The 16,286-nt window shown below is 38.0% G+C and overlaps 1 pseudogene; it reads left to right on the plus strand.

The window, feature by feature from the left end:
• The first annotated feature begins 4,647 nt into the window (after positions 1 to 4,647).
• On the plus strand, positions 4,648 to 12,579 carry LOC149263733 (small ribosomal subunit protein uS5y/uS5u/uS5v pseudogene; annotated as a pseudogene).
• Positions 12,580 to 16,286: the final 3,707 nt, after the last annotated feature.

Raw genomic sequence — 16,286 nt, forward strand, 5'->3', positions numbered from 1 at the left:
GTTTGGGCTGCTTTGGCCCAGACTGCGCCTTTCCCTGCTAGCACTACGAATTTCCGGAAGCGAAGGATATGCCTTCCCTCCAAAAATTGTGCTCGTGCCTACTACTGACCTCCAAGCTTGCATTGCACAATTCTTGCAGGAAGTGTCTCACTTGCCCTACAAAATGTACAATGCAGCTTGCTGGTTGCATGTCATTGCTGACTGAAATTGGGAATTGTGCCATTTAATCCTCAACAAACTAGGCTAGACTGTCCATTGCGCACTTCCAATAGTCGGTCAGCCTCATGGCAGCCTGAACTGTGTTGTTCGCAGTCTTGGCAGTCAGTCTCCCAGCCTCCCGTGAAAATTGCATAATCTTCACGGACAGTAACACATGTATGTTGCATATCAATCCTATAATCTGTTTTGGTTTTTAACTGATAGATTGCTTTCCATGAATGTTTCCATTTCGCTAGGTATCATAGGTGTCACCTGCCTCCTAGCATCATAGGTACAATGGCTTCCGCAAGAGAAAAGTTAGAGACACTGTTCAAAGCACACTTGGGGATGCAGTCAAGCAAGTGTCTATGAACTTGCCTATCGACTAAGACATCAAGTTGTTCATGGACAATGATATCAAGATGAATGGCAACAAAATCACAGTGAGAAACACCATCAACATTAGCAGACAGCATCACAACTGCACACAACGAATGCAAGAGGATGGTTGTTGACAGCATAAAGGTAGAGAAAAGCTGCAAGTTCAAAGTAGATCCACTCATGACAGAAACAACTTTGGAGATTGAGGCTATGAGATAATGGCACGACATAAATATCACGCGAAGGGAGAGAGAGAAACATAGAAGGAGTTACTTGTGTCGAAGAAACAACTCAAGGAAGAATAGGAGATCCACAGAAGAGAGAATGAGCTGAAGCTGGAACACATACAAGAGGGTGTGAAACATGCAGAGATGGATGAAAAGTTGTCGTACAAGTTATATATCCATCCCAATAGCTGGCACAAATAAAACAAGGTGAGAAGTGATGATGATGGCATGCAAGGAAATTTAGCAGCGTGCATGTGATTTTGCACATGCATGCGATCCCACCCATTTAACACACTCATCGAGGTGAAGACAAGATGCAATTCTGACTGGGGCCTGATATGTATTCCAACAAGTTGATGTGCACGACCACCATCACATGCTTTGAGACTAGCATAGACACTATGCAACAAGATGTTGTCGGGCCGGTCACACCCAAGATGGCCATGTGCATGCTATCAGACGAGTTGGACAGAGGAGCCATATTAGTGTACCTAGATGCAATGGAGGCAAGAGTTTGCTTTCAGTAGGATGTCACCATTGAGTGCACAGACACCGTCATGGACGACCAAGCCTGGCATTAGTTTGCCACCATCAGCCATCACAAGGATGTCAAACAATTGGTCTCACCACAATGGTTCGCGTGTTAGTGATGTCTTGCATGGCTTTCTCAAGCTATTTGGTATCACATGGGTACATGTGCAAATTGTATGTAACGTCTTGTCAAGTGGAAGTTCAAGTGTCGATAGTTGAATGTAACAGTCATAGAGTAGCTGAAGAGTCATGAGGATAGATGAACAGTCACAATGGGGAATGTCAAGGGTCACCCCACCCTTTGCTATAATAGTCCCTCATAACACATTGTATAGACTTTTGGTCATCCAAGCTTCCAATAGGAGTATCTTAGAGAAAGCCTGGACAGTATTGTATTGAGCCTTGGCTTCTCCAATGTGCAGAGCTAGTATATCTCTTTGGAGGAGCAGGCGGTAGTGACTGTAACGTTCCACTATCAGAACTAGTGGTTAGTCATGGTTGTATTGTACGACTGGAACTTACACTTCTTAATATAAAAGAGCTAGCACGTTTCATGCATATGTTGTATTGTATGGTAGCTATCTTGTTTACCCTAAATGATATATGTATTTGTTTTCCTACACATGCATGTGTAGGCATTTTCTGTATGTATATGTATGAATCTTACTGAAATGTGTTTTTGGTTGAACCATCACTTTGGATTGCTAGTTTTCTTACCTTCCATGTTGTGATGCATCTTTTCTCGTGTGTTCCCTTCTTAACTATGTGCTTTCATAGATTTCCAAGGGGTGTACTCACCTCATCCTCCATGTGTTAGAACCTCTCATGCACCTTCCTTGACTTACTGCATATGCCACATCCTTGCTACCAACAGGGACATCTTACTTTCCTTTGTGTGACACCACAGTCAAGGTGACACCATACGACCCACTGTTGGGACTCCTACACCAAAAGCTATGAGGTCTAATTGGGACTTCTTACCGGGGACATCCCTTAACGTGTTGGTAGGTCCAGTACCATCAACATTTCTGGCACTAGAAGGAGGGACAAATGACAAGCTGTGTCCTCACATCTTGTTTTGAGCCTTTTCTTATCTGTCACGGATTCTTTTACACTCACCCCTCCACAATGTGTTTTTCATGCCGAACCTCTCAACATCACGAGGGATTTTTTTGATCTCTTTTCTGAATTCACGTATGATGGTGAAGGTGAAGTGGCCTAGCCTAAGTACTTAGAAGACTTCTATGCATTCCTTGAGAATGAAAATGAGTTCTATGTAGAATAGGCCGGTTTTCTACTTGCAACACACTTTGTGAATCCCCACTACGGTGGTGTTGAAGCCTATCAGCTGGAAGCATGCACTCACTTGAATGATTTTGTGATCTCATTGAATGTACTTTCCATCATTTTGATCCAAAATCTCTTCACCAAAAACTAGCAAGGGAAGGCTCTGCAAGAATTGCCTCATGATTTTTTGCAGCGCTTCTGTGTTTTGCAGTTTCAAGCTCTAAAAAGCCAGATGAAATTCCAGTATCTCATTGACAGATACAAATATTGTCTTATCAAATATGTCAATCCCAAGAAGGAGTTCAAGCTTAAACCCCACTCAGCATACTTCCGTGATGGAGCTACACAATCACAGATAGAGATGGTCGTTGTCACAAGTGACTGCTCATTGTCCCCTCATCAAACAACTCCACCACCATAGAGTGATGTGGGACAACATGCACACACATTTTTTGAAACGACACATCCTCCCGACATTGCTCCTTCCGATTTTTGCACAGACTTGGTTGGGAATCCCATGGGTTATTACATGTATTTTGTACGTCAACCTCCTTCCTCATATTTTGATTATCCTCTGGATTTCACTATCTTGTGTTCTTCCATTTCGGACTCTACACCTATTTTGAACAAGGATCGATCTATCAATGGTGTTGTTGTTGAACAACCAACATGCGCTGGCATTCATGAAGAGTATGACTGGGAGCTTGAACATTCATCGGTAGTAGAGGACCATCCCTGTATGTCCATATCTCCTCTGTTTTTTTCCTGACATCCTTGATGATCCTACCATCCCTGCTTTTTCATGTGTATCTCCATCCACGGATGCACCCATTGTTGGTAATTCGTAGGACACACTATATGTCAACCCATCATCTTACAATGGAGAGGACCAATCATTCTTTGAACATCCACTTGATTTTTCATCTATCTTTTCCAGAAATGTAGAGGATGAACATTCTTGCTTCTCAGACGCCCCTTTGTGTGATTCATCAAATCATGAGGATGCCGACCAACATCCTGAGTTTCCTGATCTTGGTTATCGTGATCCCTTTACCTCATCATCCGATTAGAATGTTGATTCACTCATTTTTAATCCTTCTAAGCCACTGGTCTATGATGATCCATCTGTCAACGAAGTCGAAACCCCTTAGACTGTTGAGGCAGTTTAGCCTGAGCTTATGGTACATCAAGCCCTCACTGTCCTGAGGTTGGTTTCAATTCTGATTAGGAAATTGTTCAAACATGCAAGGATCCTCATCACACATTTATATGCATAGAAGATCAATCCAACACTCAGATTTCAGTTCCTCCACTCATACTACATGATCCCATCACTCATGCATTGGAGAAATCTTACACAACAATCACACTTGCACAACATAAGTGGTATACCTTTCTCATGTTTGCTTGCATGCCATGGTCAAGAGAATTGATACATTCAACACCTGAACAAAATGTAGAACAACACCATGGAAAGTCCATAGAGTGCACGTCATGCACCTTCACTCATTTTTGTTTTATGGACGCTTATAAGCTCAGAGTATGTACCTATTCATCGTTATATCTTTCATGCTTGTTGGTCTATGCAACTATGATGTTTGTGAACCATGCCTTCATCAACATGGGTCGCCCAGTGCATCTGCGGATGCATTGTAAGTATCACCTTACGTGAGACAACCCATGCACTGTTAACTTAGGAGTAGGGGTAGTGTTTGCTTTTTGAGTTGTTTTCTTACATGCATGTTTGCTTGTTTGTTTGCTTACTCACTTCGCTTTCACATTTGCTTCTGCTTCTTTCTTTTCTTTTTTGTTTTTTTGCTTGTTATTATCTGTAGTTTAGTTTCGCATGGACCGTGTGTGACTCTTGAAACAAGCTAGGTAAAGTACTAGGGGACTTGTACAACTATCAACATTTATATTTTTCTGTACATTTATAGATCTGCAGAATATTTTTAATAACATATGCATGCAAAGGCATCCACTTTTCTCATCAACCTTGAGACGAAGAAACCCTAGCGAAGCAATGGAAAAAAGAGGAGGGGGATTCGGGCGCGGGTTTCGGCGAGGCGGAGGCAACAGAGGCCGCGGGGATAATCACAATGGACGCTAAGGACCCAGAAGAGATGAAGAAGGAAAGGGCATATTCGGGACAAAGATCAGCCGCCTAGTAAAAGACAAAAAAATCCATTCCCGCGAGCAAATTTATCTTTTCTCATTGGCCGTTGAGGAGCACTAGATCGTGGGTGACGAAAATGGCCACATCAAGCTCGGCATCAAGTGCAACAAAGAGGTGGCAACGGCCAGCCGCGGAGCCATTATTTTGGCCATGTTTTCGTTTATTCCCGTCAAGAGGGGTTATTGGGGTAACAAGATCTAGAAACCCCACATCATACCTGTCAACATCACTGGTAAATATGGCTCCAGAATAGTCAAAATGGTGCCTGCCCCAGAGATTCCAGGATCATGGTTGCTCGTGTGCTTAAGAAGGTTCTGCAGTTTGTTGGAATCAAAGACGTGTTCACCTCCTCGCGAGGGTCAACAAAAACTCTCAGAAATTTTGTCAAAGCCGTCAAGACACTAGAGGAGTACCCACAGACTATAGAGCATTATAGAGACATTGGAGCTACACGGTCCTGTATGACCCAGAGGACCACAAAACCCCCTTCCTTGGTAACTTCTAATCACTTTCAATTTTTTATTAAAACCCCTACAGGGATGTCTACCTTGATTTGGGTCCTTCCAACAGAATGTGTTATAAACCTGAATAATATCATCACCCAACAAATTTGCTACCCACTTGGACTACAACTTCTCTTACATGGGGGAAGAACCCTATAGGATATTAGATCCATTTTGGACTACAACATTATGTCAGAATCTACTATAACACTCAACCTGAGGCTGCGAGGTGGTGCAACAACTTTCAGTTCAACAAAACAAATAGAAGGTGGTTGTGGGACAAGCACAAAAACAAAAAACAACACAGATCCACAACAAAATCAAAAAAAGGGAGGAATATCCTTCAAGAACATCTTACAAGGGGGAAAAGCTCCTACAGTGGTCAACAGAAGCCAGTCCATACATTATGGAGCAGCTGAACTATACACCAGAACTAAATAAAGATATACCAGAAACAGATGAGGCATGTAATAATTTTGAATCACAAGCCAATCAATTCAACTATTTTTGGCCAAAACCCTCTGAACTTTTTCATTGGATATTCACAAAATGGACTCTACATTGTGAGATTCACCTCTATTCCAAGGGGTTTTTTATTGTCAAATTCCATTCAACAGAGATAAGAGACATGTGATATAGGAGGGACCATGGTTCCAGGGATCTACGGGCCTTTTCATCACACCATGGATCCCACAATTCGATGCCAATACTATGGTTGTTTCCAGGATGCCAGTTTGGGTCCATTTGCACAACCTCCCATTACACTTCTAGGACCAACAGGTTCTTGCAGGTATAGGCAACACCATTGGAAGATATATTAAAATGGATACACAAAGAGTGGAGGAAAGAATTTTTACATTCGCACACATATTTGTGGAAGTAGATCTCAATAAAGGCTTACCAGATCAGATACAGCTAAAGCATAAACAATGAAGCTGGACACAGACACTAGACTATGAAAACAAAGCATTTAGGTGTAAAATATGCCAACAAACAGAACATCTACAAAATACATGTCTCGAAGACAAAAAACATAGTCGAAGGAAGAATAAAATATGGAAACAACACAAGGGTTGGAAGTTTCCCCCACCAGATCCGAAGAGGAGGAGGAGTTTTAAGTGTAAGAGCCCATACCAAATGAGAACAATCAAACATACAAAGAAGAAAAAATCCAGGAGACATCTCCACAAGGACCTATGGAACCACAACTGGAAAAGATTCCAGATACAATGGAAAACAGTGGAACAAAAAGACTACACACATCAGACACCTCTAATTCAGACATGGAAAGTCCCCGACCATGCATTGAAAATCCACTTCAACTTGTATCGATGATGCCGTCTCAAGGGGAGTGGCACAAGGTCAAGAAGAAAAAGGGGAGGAAAACATGATTTTCTCCCCATATGTACATTAAAAAAATTTTAATGAACCCCTGATATGAGGTCATTTGACTTGCAAATGAAATGCGACTTAGCATATACAAAATGTAATTTTGTTTTCATTAATAAAATTACGACTTTTCTTACGGGGAAATTTTTTTATCAACATTTGGTTATCTGTTGTCCACTCTCTTATGTAAGAACTTGTTATCTTCAGTCCATGATACATCAGTGGAAAATATCACTATTCGAAGTGAACATTGGTGAAAACACAACGCTTGCACGCTAACCAATATCACCTACTCTAGTTGGTTGTTTTTGGGTTAATCCTTGTCATCTCAGTCAAGTAGAGTAAGGGGGGAGAAAACCTTAACAAGCACGTTAGATGTATATAAAAACTACTTCGTTGAAGGAACAACCTCTTCTTCTCTCAATAAGTCAAGATCCATCTTCCGCCTCTGAAATGAGTAAGTGTTATGCACAGTTATGAAAATGAAAAATGAAAAAAATGAAAAAGTGAAAAAATTTCAAAAAAATGAAAAAGTGAAAAATTTTCAAAAAAAATGAAAATTGAATAAGGCGAAAGAAGAGAAAGGCTTCCTATACACAGAGGTGATGGAAGTAACTTTGTCGAGGTACTGACTAGGCTCAATGACAGTGAAGCAATGTTTGTGTTCATGTGTGACTCTGTCGGGGTACTATCCAGTCCTGCTGGCAGCGAAGCAACACTAGATATGAAACCAAAACTCTAATGACTATATTGCTTGTGCACCAATATACCCCTCATCCCCAATCAAAACAACTTTGTTGGCTTGGCTTGGAATGTGTTTCACCTGACCAAGTGCTTGGCTAATGCTACATCTTACAATCAAGCATGTGTGGAAACCAAGACGAACAAAGAAACAAACAATACTTCCAGAGGTGTTATACTTGCTTTTCATGAACAAGGTCCATTTGGATAGTTTGATTTCTGTCAGTGTGTCGCCAAGTGTTGTAGCGGCTACAACCACCCTAAAGGTTTTTTCCTTAGCTTCGGTTTGGAGCCTCCCTACCACCCATCCTTAGCAGCATGTCTTGAATTATCAAGTACATCAGCTTCAACTATTTCATAGAGTCTTGTCAGCCTATGCATGCAAGTTTGTTCAGGTTGATTTCCTGACATAGTGTCTGTTGCTGGTTGAGCAACTCCCTCTAGGAATTACACAATTATGGAGAGGACCAACCTTCCCTCTAGAAATTGCACAAACCCAGCTAGACACCTAGTTGGGCTCTAGAATTGCGTAATTATTCCTGTTAGTCTTCCTCTCAAAAATTGTGCAATTCATCCCATGACAGCTGCATAGCCCAGAAATTGTGCAATCTTGGGAGACAGTCCACTATTCCTCCCAGAAATTGTGCAATACAGTCAGATAGGATTCCTTGAGAAAATTGTGAGGTCTGACCTAGTATAGCTGCTTAGCCCAGAAATTTCGCAATCCTAGTGGACAGTCACCTGTTACTCCAAGAAATTGTTCAATCCCTTTGGAATAGCCATATCTGCTCAGCCCAGAAACTACATAGAGTTTCATCCCAGGCTCACAGACCAATGCATGTGCCTCTAGGTTGACCAGTTCCCTTCGAGACCGGGAAAAACTGATTTTCCCAAGGAAGTATGCAAAGGCATCCCTTGATTCAGGGATCTATTTTTAGCAGTTGGATGTTACATGCAAGGATCATTTCAGAAACCACCTACCAAGTGTCACTTTCCCTAGATTTGTGGCATGCGCATCACAACCTTGATTTTATCAAAACTTATTTTTTGGATGCTACAGATATCATTCCTCACATCGATCTTGTAGCTCTTACATCCAACATCATATCTAGTAGTTGTCAGCACATTCAGCTCAGTTGTCTCAGGGTAAGCCTGCTTTTCATTTCTTGCACTGTGTTTCTGTCGCTTTTTTCATTTCGATTTGTGTGAGTGTTGTCTTCTTGATTTTCCTTAGTGCTTGATGTTGTTTTGATGTGTGTTAGCTTGTAGAAGCACCATTTCAGTTTTCATTCGCATCTCAATGTTGTTTCATGCATGACAATGTTTTTCCACTAACGATTGTCATTGCGGCAACTTGCTTCACGCACATGCATGCTTTCTCGTTTTCTGAATCCTACATTTACTATTTGCATGCATAGTCATTTGCTCTCATTTTCACTTATCTCATCATGCATTCAGACTTGTGACATTTTTAGTCACCCGTCAGCCAATTTGGGCTACCTTGGCCCATACCATGCCTCGCCCAGCTTGCACTGTGCATTTGCAAAATCAAAGGCTCTACCTTGTAGAAATTGCGCAAGTTTGGCCCAACACTGACCTTTAGGCTTCCATTGTGCAATTCTTGGAGGTAGTGTCTTACTAGCCCCAAAATTTGTACAATGCAGTTTGTTGGTTGCATGTCACTTCCAACTAAAATTGGGGCATTGCACAATTTCATACCTTAGTAGGCTAGGATGGATTGTATATTGTGCACTTCCAATAGTCAGTCAACCTCTCGATATCCTGAACTGTGTGGTCTGTAGTCTTGGAAATCAGTCTCCTAGCCTCTCGATGAAAATTGCCCAATCTTCACGAACTGTCACACATGTATGTTGCATGAGAGTCCTCCAATTTTTTTTGGTTTTCAACTGATAGATTTCTTGCCATGACCTTTGCTATGTCTCTAGGTATCATAGGTGTCACCCACCTCCCTGCAACATAGGTACAATGACTTCCAGAAGAGCAGAGTCGAAGACACCATTCAAAGCACACTTGGGGATGCAGTCAAGCAAGTGTCTATGAACTTGCCTATCCACGAAGACATCAAGTTGTTCATGGAAAAGGATATCAAGATGAATGAAAATGACATCACACGAGCAACACGATCAGAAACAACATGAGGCATCACACCTGCATTCCACGATCCCAAGAGGAAGGCTTTTGATAGCATAGAGGTGGAGTAAAGCTACAGGGTCAAAGCAAATCTACTTATAATGGAAACAACTTTGGATATTGAGGTTATGAGGTGACGGAACAACACGAATATTGTGTGAAGGAAAAGAGAGAAACAGAGAAGGAGTTGCATGTGATGAAGCAGTATCTCAAGGAAGAATAAGAGCTGCACATAAGAGAGAATGAGTTGCAACTAGAATCGGTATAGCAGCGTGCACAACATGCAAAGACAGATGAAAGTACCTCCGTACAAGTTATGGACCCATCGTAGCAGCTAACACATAGCAAAGAAGTTGAGCAGTGATGTTAATCGCATCCAAGGGAATTCAACATCATGCATGTGATTGTGCGCACGCATGCGATCCCACCCATTTGACACACTCACAAAGGTGAAGACAAGAAGCAAGTCTGGCTGGAGTCGAATATGTATTCTGAAAAGTTGATGTGCACGGTGACCAGCACATGCTTGGAGACCAGTGCAAACACTATACAATAACATGATTCCAGTCCTGTCGCACCCAAGATGACCATGCGCATACTATTAGACAAGTTGGATGGGGGAGCCATCTCATTGTACCCAGGTGCAATGGAGGCAAGAGTTTGCTTTCAGCAGAATGGCATTATTGAGCGCACAACCACCATCATGGATGATCAATCTTGGCACCAATTCGCCACCATCGACCATCATAAGAATGTCAAAGAGTTGGTCTCACCACAACGGTCTGAGTGTAAGTGATGTCTTGCATGGCTTGCTGAAGCTATTTTGTATCACATGGGTACATGTGCAGATTGTATGTAACGTCTTTTCAAGTGGAAGTTCAAGTGTCGATAGTTCAATGTAATAGTCATAGAGTAGTTGAAGAGTCATGAGGATAGATAAACGGTCACAATGGGGAATGCCAAGGGTCACCCCACCATTTGCTATAAATAGTCCCTCATAACTCATTGTATAGACTTTTGGTCATCCAAGCTTCCAACAGGAGTATCTTAGAGAAAGCTTGAATAGTATTTTATCAAGTCTTGGCTTCTCCATTATGCAGAGCTAGTATATCTCTTTGGAGGAGTGGGCGGCAATGACTGTAATGTTCCACTATCGGAACTAGCGGTTAGTCTTGGTTGTATTGTATTACTAGAACTTATACTTCTTAATATAACAAAGCCAACACGTTTCATGCATATGTCATATTGTATGGCAGCTATCTTGTTTACTCTAAATGATATATGTATTTGTTTTCCTACACATACATGTGTATCTATTTTCTGTATATGTATGTATGAATCTTACTGAAATGTGTTTTTGGTTTAACCATCACTTTGGATTGCTAGCTTTATTACCTTCCATGTTGTGATGGATCTTTTCTCACGTGTTCCCTTCATAACTATGTGCTTTCATAGGTTTCCAAGGGGCGCACTCACCTCACCCTCCATGTGTTAGAACCTCTCATGCACCTTCCTTGACTTACTGCATATGTCACACCCTTGCTACCAACAAGGACATCATACTTGCCTTTGTGTGACACCGTAGTCAAGGTGACACCGTACGACCCATTGCTAGGATTCCTACACCAAAAGGTATGAGGTCTAATTGGGACTTCTTACCAAGGATATCCCCTGACATGATGCTGGGTTCAGCACCGTCAACATCTCCCACGAGCACCCAGACCTGTTGATGTCTATATTTTATATCAACTCTAAGAGATTACATTTAATTAAAAGTTAATAATAATAATATAGTATTTACCTTATAAATATTTCAATATTGAACATAATGAATGTTTGAATATTCATGTTAAAAAATATATTTCAATATAGACTTCTCATATACAAACACACATACAAACATATATATTGGTCATAGTAAAATATCTCTATTACTAGGAATAAATAACTAAAAGTAAAATAATTCAAGTTATTTCCCAATAAGAAAGGAGATGTGTAATTCATTCAATTTTTAATATAAAATTGATATGTGGAATTCAAAAAATATTATTAATAACAAAAATATTGTAGTAAGTCATAAATAAAATATTTTTCTATGCCAAATTAGATAATAATTATATATACTAAAACTACTATCACATCTCTAGATAATAACATAATAAAATAAAATAAAAAAAAATTGAATTTCATATATATACATTGTAATAATTACCAAGTTAATACACCTGTCACATAAAATTAATGACTTGAAACCAAGCCTTTCACCAAATGTACATAATGAATAAAATTGATAATCACATGCTTATGACATTCATTGGTGACTTCACTCTACCTACGGTAATAATTTTATGAATGATTTTTTAGGTGGATAAGCCTAAAGTCTAATACAATGAACTTGGCTTCCCGAGAGGTGGTGGGAACAGGGTTCTCGGCTCTTGCAACTGCCTTCTAGGAATTGGCATCTTTTCGGGAAGATCTCCTCATCGATGGTCCTCCGTTAAGCAATTTTATCTGATGACTATGAATGAATCCTTATCTCATTTGTCAATTGCGTTGTTGAGTGTTATTGGAGATTTCGCTTCCTGTCAGGAAAAACTTTCTCATTTCGTTTCATGGCTTTAGGGTTTACAAAGGTTCGCTTTTACTTCTTTGTGTTGTTGATGAAGTTCTTCCTGTTCTACCATAGCTTTGCCATGACTGTGTGCTGGACTGCGAGGTTTGCAGAGATTGTTTCGATGCTTTCTGCCTTGAAGGGTTTACTCTGTCACAGCAACCTAGGCCAGGTATTTGGTTTATATGTTTACACTTGGTATATTGTTTTCAAATTAAATTCGTTAAATACTTTTGTTTTAACAAGTTGTTCGTACGTTTTTATTTTATAGGTTTCGCCAGAGGGTTTCCCACTGTAAGAGTATGGTTACTTGGGGACAAAACCTTACCTCTTCGAGCGAGTCCACGAGTTGCAGTCTCATTACTCCATCCGGCCTCCAGGTAATGTGAAATATTGTCGTGGGACTCTAGGATTGAAGAGTTGGGGTGTCTTAGTGGTTTAATGGCTTATCATGCGAACTTATTGTGTAGTTCTTAGACTGTTCATAGATTTTATCTCTGTTAGGGATTTTACGCTCTTAGACTCTGCATAAATATGCCTTGTGGCTATATTTATCTTAAGTTATATACATGGTATCATCGTTTCTCCTATTTAAGGTTCTGGGTATGCGGCTTGAGATGGGTTACAATTTTTCCAATGTAAATTAATTTCTATCTAAACTTGTGTCAATTTATAAGATGGTAATTTTTGTATCCGAGTTTCGTCGTGAGATGTAAATCTCTCTTTATGAAATTTTTTGAGCTTTGAATTTATGATAGTCTCCTAGTTTGTGTAACTACAAGGAGATGGATTCTACCGTAGCACAGGTCTATTCTTTCTTTATAGAGATCTATGGTATCTATTCGAATTGGCTCTTCCTTCTCTATTTTTAAAGGAAGCATTGGCTGATTACCCATTACATTTTCTTAGATTTAGATTATATGGTTCTTAGATGTCATTCTAGCATTTGTATTTGCATATAGTTGGGGTTTCTACCCGCGTACCAACATAATCAATACTTGTTAGTTTTATAATAATCTTGGGTATTTTTAGTGGCATAGTCCTATTATGATATTATTCAGATATTCCATACTTGTTTGGGGTTAGAGTTCTGGGTTCGAAATTCAACTAATTTCAGAATGGAAAGACCTACTATTGTATCTTATTCACAGTTTTGGTTTCCCCTTTTTCTTAAGGAAAACTCTTTCGATTTTTAGTTCAAAATGTTTCATTATGCTTGTTTTGGCCTTAGCATTTAATCTATTATTCGTTGCTTGTATTTAGCAAATGAAGTATCAAAAGTGTCGAAAAAACTTCATTTATTATTCCTGTAGCATGTTGTTTGTATGTAGTATTTCACATTTCTTTTTCGAAAAGGTAATTGCTCTATTTTAGAAAGTTTTCTAAATAGTTCTGAGGGTTCTTTCTTTCAGGTTTACTGCTTACTTAAGATTTATGTATTAGAAACCCTAGAATAAGGACTTTCCTAAAAGAAAAATGTTATTCTTGAGTATAGACCTTACTGAATTTTCTTTAGAACTTACTAGTTCTGTTAGATAGCTAGCATGTTGATTATATACTTCTATTCTTAGTCATTAAGAATTTACTGAATCAACATGTTTATTCCTTTCCAAATTGTATACATATATGTATTTCAACAATACAATTAACTTTCAGAAAAATGTAAATACTTATTTGATTTCGGTAGTAATTATTGTCGATTGTTTAGATCTAGTTCAATTATAATTTTCCGAATTTCCTCCCAACCTTGAGACTCGATTTCACGCCTAAGTCTCCCCCTGAGCTGTTACTCACATGTAGGATGTTTTCCTTTAAGACTAACAGTCTTACCATGTCACAACTATATGGTCTTAACCAGACTTAGCTTTTGGACCTATCTAACATATCAACACATAATCCTCTGTTTCATTTATTCTTTTTTCATCTCAGGTACCAATACCCTCTTCGTCTCTTCCTTGAGAATAAATCTTAAAGGAAGTAGTAAGGAATTGGTAACTGTGTATCCTAAGTACCTAACATGTGAGAGTTACATAATTGTCATCATCCAGACATTCACTTTATGCATAACTTAATATCCTTTTCATCTCTTCCTTGAGAATAAATCTTAAAGGAAGTAGTTAGGAATAGGTAACTGCGTATCCTAAGTACCTAACATGAGAGTTAAATAATTGTCATTATCCAAACATTCACTTTATGCATAACTTAATCAAACTATTGAATATATAAATTTAAATAGTAATATACGGTTTGTTTAACTACAGTAATTAAATATTTACAATTACTTGGGACATCACAAAAAATATATTAATAAAAGAAGAATATTTTAATATGAACAATATAGCTTTTAAATGAAATATATTAATGAGCATATTAAATAAAGTATTTCAATATCAATTTTATATATAAAGTAATTAAAAAGTTTAAATTTTATAGTTAAAAACCAATCTCTTTTAACATCACATATTAAAATAAACTTATATTAGCATAAAAAAAATTAACTAAATTAAAATATAACATACATATATATAATTGTCAGTACAAAACCATTCATATTGACTTAACATCTTATAAAATTTCAATTTTATTTAATATATAAATATTACTAAAATACTTATTGAACTTGAAAAAGAAGAGATAAAAGTTAAAATATTAAACTTCAGGTAACGCATATAAAAATGATTGTTTAAATTTTGAAGACGTATTCCATTGCTTTACTTAAATATCAAGATAGTTGTGTGAAATATAAGGATAGTGTTGTGTAAGTAAAATGTTTATCCATTGTAGAGTTCGAATAGAGAAATTGATTTATAAATGATATGTTTTTTTTAATTTCAATAGAGAAATTACTTTACAAATTATTTTAAAATTTTAAATAAAAAAAAAAAAATATAAATTATTTTTTATATTATTAATTAATTTTAATAAAACAAAACGTTAAATATTGGTAGATAATATTATTTAAATTTGTAAATTAATTTTTACTCAAATTTTATTATTTTTTATTTAAAATTTAAAAAAACAAAACAAAAAAACAAAAAAAACTAAACTCATGAACATATTATAAATAGAGTATATGCGTATGAAAGGACGACCTCATAACAATGGAAAAATTAAATCCCTCATAACCATGGATAATTAAAAATTATTGTGATGTAACAAGTTCCCAAAAGTTCAGTGAATGATACCCAATAAGACGCTTGAATACGCTAATATGAAGTCACAAGTGTTAAAGAAGAAGCAACGAAATATGAAATGTCAATCTCTGTCAAACAAACTGGTCGTAAATTTCATGTCTTAACGCAATGGGGCACACACATTTCCCTTCATTTCCACTCATGTTACTCCAACTTGCATCGATGGAAGATTCATAATTTCAACATACATATAATATGCTGCTCCCGTCCGCCAAGACACATGAATATGGCGGGACACAGGAATATGATGACGATATAATGAACTCAACTTCACTGCTCGAAGACTTTTGATGTGGAAACGCGGGCAGCGAGTAGATATGTCCATGTGATTTGGGTAAACAATATATATAGAGCTATGGGTTTATTAAAGAATGGGGTAATATATATTTATGAGACCATCTATATTACTTATTCAAAAATGTATTTGGTTAAATAAAACAAATTACCTAAATTACTCCGCTCATTAATAAACCAATAGCTACCTATATTATTCGCCGTGTATTTGAGAAAATGAAAAGTCATCTGGAGCATGTGCATACCCTGCAAAAAAATTCACAAAACAATTAACCTCAAACCACATTTCTCATATATATTACCTATTCAATATTTGGTTAAATAAACCAAATTACCTAAACTACCCCGCTCATTAATAAACCAATAGCTACCTATATTGTTCCCCGTGTATTTGAGAGAATGAAAAGTCATGTGGAGCATGTGCACACCCTGGAAAAGAATTCACTAACACAATTAATTTCAAATCACATTTCGTTGTGGTTGATGCGTACCGGTAAAGCTAAGCTGTGCTAATCGATGAAAATATGCGAAGTATAATTTATAGTTAAATGAAGGAGCATTTACAAACCGTCATATTGAGGATCACTTAGTATTCAAAGGTTA

This window comes from Pinus tabuliformis, chromosome 6 (assembly GCF_031772625.1).
Source record: "Pinus tabuliformis cultivar Carrire ecotype Pingquan chromosome 6, CPIR1, whole genome shotgun sequence".
NCBI classification, from domain to species: Eukaryota; Viridiplantae; Streptophyta; class Pinopsida; order Pinales; family Pinaceae; genus Pinus; species Pinus tabuliformis.